Source organism: Pipra filicauda, unplaced genomic scaffold (assembly GCF_003945595.2).
Source record: "Pipra filicauda isolate LSUMZ 115617 unplaced genomic scaffold, ASM394559v2 scaffold151_size3305965_pilon, whole genome shotgun sequence".
Taxonomy (NCBI): Eukaryota; Metazoa; Chordata; class Aves; order Passeriformes; family Pipridae; genus Pipra; species Pipra filicauda.
In genome coordinates, this window is record NW_024104007.1 from 676,887 (window position 1) to 682,061 (window position 5,175).

Genomic DNA, 5,175 nt, shown 5'->3' on the forward strand with positions numbered 1-5,175 from the left:
TGGAGAAAACTGTTGGGTCAATTGGAACAACCAAAGTTTGATGTGAATGTATCCTATCACACAGTTATTTCATATATTATGTTAGAATAAATTGCTGCCTAAAAAGAGGGAAGAATATTTTAGTATGGTCTTTGCAAATCTTTTTCCTGATCTTAATTATTACAAAATTGTGATAAAGCTGGTAGAAAATCCAAGCACATGAAGGAAGAGTTGTTATCAAAACACACAGGGAAGAGCTCTGTAGCCACAGAATATATTTGTTATAAACACAGCACTTGTGATTGGGATGAGCTGGTCAACCTTGACAACTCACCGTTATTGGAAAGGTATGGACAAGCACCAAAAGCTATTAAGGTGCCACAACTCAATCTCTCACGTGCTTCTCATCTGGAAGAGCTCTAAGAAAGCCAATGTTTTGCAGCATGAGCCATTGATGGCTGAAACTGCTTTAAATTACTACAGCAGTGGCCAGTTACACTTTGTGTGGCTTTATTCATAGAGGTTCTTGACAGCTGGGAAGGTAACTGCCTGTTCACAAAGAAAATTTAGGAAAATTGTATCCCTGGGTGTCTCCTCATACAACATCTATGCTCCAGTCAGACACAGTGATCTCAAGTCACTTGATGAGCCTTTTTTCTTAGTGTCAGGGACTTCAGGACTTCCAGCAAAGTGATCTCTAGAAAGCACTGTTGTAAAATCATGGACTCTGTGTCTTGTTGAAAAAATTTCTTCAGTTCCCTGGAAAAGCATAAGGACAGAAAGGGGTCGGTTGCTAGAACCAGCCTGCACTTCTGCACACACATAATATTTGCTGGTTGTAATTGATTCAAGACTCTCTCCATGCTATAGACCAGACATTTGAAATCAGTAATTTGGTCTGGTTCACTGAATGTTGAAATCCTTGCAGTAAATTAAGCCAAATTACCTAAGACTTGCAGATTTTTCGGAGATGTAGTAAAAGAAAATGGTAAAAATAACAGCAAAACCAGGACAGAACAGACAGTTGTCTCACTAGGAGTGCTCTGGATTGCAGACTGCTGGTGTGGCTGTCTGGAGAATGAGGTGCAAAGCATCCATTTGGATGAAACACCGTCTGATGGATAGTTAAGTTTGAGAAAGGGAGCAAGTGAGGCTTAATCATGGTTTTATCCTCATGCCCAAAGTGAGAAAGGAAAGAACTTCTCACAGCCCACCCTCAGGGTGTACAACCCATGAGGGGCACAGGGCATGCCTGAGGCACGAGGTGTCCTCACACAGGGCTGGGTGAAACCTGAGCAGCAGATCACAGCACTGTGCCCAGGGTGTGATCAAACAGCAGCCACATCCAAGCAGACGGAGTGCAGATCCTCCCCAGACCTAGAGCTCATGTTCTGCTGGCTTAGCAAAATCCCCAGTTTGAGAGGCAGAGCTAATACACATGCCCCAGTTGAGCTAACCAGTCTGCCCAGTACCACCCCTGAGCCTTGCTCAGTGTGTCAGTAGGATGGAGGGATGGAGTTCCTCCAGCTCTCTGGATGCCTGTGACGTAAGACCAGCAAATTCTGGCATGTGGCTCACAGGACAAGAGGGTCAGCCTCTCTCACCTGCACTGCCAGCTGGAAGCAGATCTGAGCCTGTTCTTCTCATCACATCTAACAAAGAGTGAACAACATGAATATCATCTTTTCCAGCAAATATCCTGAGACTTCCAGGGTGGGCAGCAGGCACCCAACCAACTATTTGGGTGTAGACTGTGGTGTCAGGGGGCTTGTTCCTCATCCCTGCAGCAAGAGGAGCAGCAGTCAGCCTTGCCACCCGCTTCCAAGGCCGTGGCACAAAACATTCCCAGCAAAGCTGCAATGCAGCTGCCAGAGCACAACAATGGCTCAACCACAGCCACAGAGATCTCCCACCACAGTGGCTCCCTGGCTAAGCTGACATTTCCCTTGCAGCACTGACATCTCCCTTGCCATGCTATGTCTGAAGATTGTTTTCAGCCTGTGGAACCACCTCAGATGCTTTTTCCTCTACAGGGTCTACTTTGCTGCTTTTCTCTTCCCATGTCACTAATGGTCCTTCCAGTACTCGGCAGTCCTGCAATGAGATTTTCTAGTCATAATTTACCCCCGTGGGGGAGTATGGGAAACAGGATACCATAACACACACACAAAATACACCAGCAGCCTCAGCTGAGGGCCTAGGAAAATTCCATTGCTGTCCTCCACAAGGATTCAGCCTGGAAAACAGCAGCTTGAACCTGACTGTGGCTGACCCTGCAACAAATGGTGTCAGGATGTGCTGATCCAGATGTGCTGACTGCAGGCATTTGCCATTGGATGTCACTGGGTTCTGAGCCTCCATTTGGGACTCTCTGCAAGGAGCTTTGTGCTGTCACAGTCCCTCATACAGATGTTGTCAAATGCATTCATGGCCCTTGCTTACTTAGTGGATTTTCCATTACCTGGAACTAAATTTAGCCCAGTACTTCTGTGTTGAAAGATGCCGTATAGAAATGCAAAATTAATACATTAAAAATTAAACAAGGCAAAGATCTAAAATACTAACACTCTCACAATATATTCAGTTCAGTCTTCTCTGTATTTCAGAATACCTTTGCCAACGAGCCGTTCCATATAAATTTATTTGAATATAGAAACCTTGGTGTCATTATTTCAAAAGAGACTACCCAATCTTTTTTCCAATTATAGCTAATGAACTGATCTCACTGACTGTATGGAGAACAGTATCCAGGCCTTAGCAATAAACTCAAAAATCTGAAGTTTTCAAATCACCTTATTCTTCAAGGTTCTCCTCCTAAACAGCATATAAAGTATCAACAGCTTGTAAGTAGAGAGCAACTGGTGAATAGACTGACAGGATAGTGTATAGTTAAGTATTTTATAAAATGTAATAGCTCACTAGATTTACTTTTTAAGAGGCTTTTAGTTAACTAAATGCCTTTCCTTGACATAATTCTATCCATATGACGTTTTTCCCTGACATATTCACACCCATATAAATCATGTCTGTATTCAAGTGAATAATAAATTAGTGCCCTCTATATTCAAAAATGAAAAATTAATATAAAGTGTGACTGAACTTCTCAACAAGAGCTTTTTTTTTAAAAAAAAAAGAACTATTGGTGTGTCTTTGCATCTAAAGTTTATATTTTGTTGTATTATTAGTTGACACAAACTGTTGCTTTCATGTCTGAATTCAACAGCTTTTTACTGCAACTGCATTAATGTAAAATGTGTGTGGCATAATTCTCATTGCTAATTGCAACCTTATGACAATATCCTGCAGAGTCCTGCTGACCTCATTTACAATAGCATGAGAAGTCTAGGCCAGCTGCTAATAGATTCGTGCTAAGCTTTTTCTCTTTGGTGGGGTTTTTTAGCATAAATAGAAATGAACACAATCTAAGTCTTAAAATGCAAGTCCTTGGGCATTTGGGGAGAGTTTGGATCTAGACCCAAACTTTGAATTTCCAGGCCAAGACCCAGCTGCTGCAGCAGAGGCTCCCTGGTTTTACGGCTGATTTGTTTTGTTCTCAGAAATGTGACCTCAGCAATGGAGCAATATAAACCATTAAATAAAACACATGCTGCCCTCTTCCAGCTGGAGCTGTGATAGCGTTGTTAGTGCAGGAGGGGTTGGTTGCGTTCCCTTGTCTGCCCTCTTTTGATTTTGCTGTAAATTGTCCGGCCGTATGTTTGTGGTGTTACTGACAAGGAGCTGGGAGCAGCCGCCTTTCCCCAGCCAGCTCCTGGCTGTCAGCTCCAACCTTGCAGGTTTAAACAGTTTTCTCTTTTCAAAAACAACGACACTGTGGTCCATTTAGCTGTATTTAGTTTTACCAGTTGCAATACAGACAAAATGGGGTTAAAGCCTGCCTTCTGCTGCAAAGAGCATCTGGAAACACGACTCAAGGAGGTGGCTGAATAAGGCTTTAACGCAGTCCGTATGCCACATGCACAGTTCTAAAACATTTTGAGTATGCTACACACCAAATTTTTAGCTGTGATGGGAAGGGATAGACAAGGTGAGAGCGTACAGAGGATGTTCATAGCAGAGGTGGGAGATAAGGGCTTGTTCCCACAGGTCCTTTCAATGCTCTCAGTCTTATGGTGACATCCTTGAGGTTGTCCTGTCCAGGACCAGGAGTTAGACTCGATAATCCTTGTGGTTCCCTTTCAACTCAGGATACTGTATGATTCTATGATTCTGTGACAGCCTGCCTGGCTGCTTCGGGCTCACCTGCATCTCAGTGCAGTGGAGTTACTGCAGCTTCACCAGCTGCCATCTGTCTCCTGTGCTGCCCTAACCCTGAGACACACATTCTCAGCTCACCCAGCTATGAGACACACAAGTCCTATCTTAAAGCCAAGTGAGAGGTTCGAGGTAGCACATTCCCACCTCCCGGGGCATAAGCAGGCACAGCAAGGGTTTGGAAGTTCAGGGGACAGCTCACCTCAGCTTCAGAGATTGTCACCTGTTTTATTTGAGAGCTAAGCCATTGCCTCTTGTCTGTACCACAGCCACACTACTTTACTGGAGAGTTGGCACCATCTGGCAGGAAAGGCAGAGGGCTGTCTTACATATATATGCCAAACTCGAGCAAATTCTGCCTTTTTGCCATTTAATTCCAAGTTTGGGTTTTTTTGCAAGGATCACAGAATCACAGAATGGTTGGAAGGGACCACAGTGGGTCGTCTGGTCCCACCTCCCTGCTCAAGCAGGGTCATCCCAGAGTACATTGCACAGATTTGCATCCAAACAGTTCTTGAATATCTCCAATGAGGGAGACTCTACAACCTCCCTGGCCAATCTCTTCCAGTGCTTGGTCACCTGCACAGTAAAGTTCTTCCTCATATTCAGGTGGAACTTCCTGTGCATCAGTTTCTGTCTGGGTACTGGTGCCTGGGTTATTCCTCCCCAGGTGCAGGACCCTCTATTTGCCTTTGTTGAATTTCAGATAGTTCTTCTCTGCCCACCTTTCCAACCTGTTGAGGTTCTTCTGAAGGGCTGCACAGCTCTCAGGGTATCAGCCACTCCTCCCAACATGAGAGGATGGTATGTATTTTCCATTCATCCTGCAGTGTTACATTTTAAGCAATAAAATGACACCCCTTTGCTGATAATCAATATAATTTAATGGGGTTTGGGACATGGAGATATCTATCAGGGACTTGG

At 44.1% G+C, this 5,175-nt stretch overlaps 1 long non-coding RNA gene across 1 annotated transcript; it reads right to left on the reverse strand.

The window, feature by feature from the left end:
- Window positions 1-472: 472 nt before the first annotated feature.
- Window positions 473-1,013, reverse strand: LOC120322767. The gene is made up of 2 exons (XR_005562668.1): window positions 926-1,013; window positions 473-738 (listed from the first exon to the last, which is right to left on the reverse strand). It is a non-coding gene; the product is annotated as an uncharacterized LOC120322767 (long non-coding RNA).
- Between the last annotated feature and the right edge of the window lie 4,162 nt (window positions 1,014-5,175).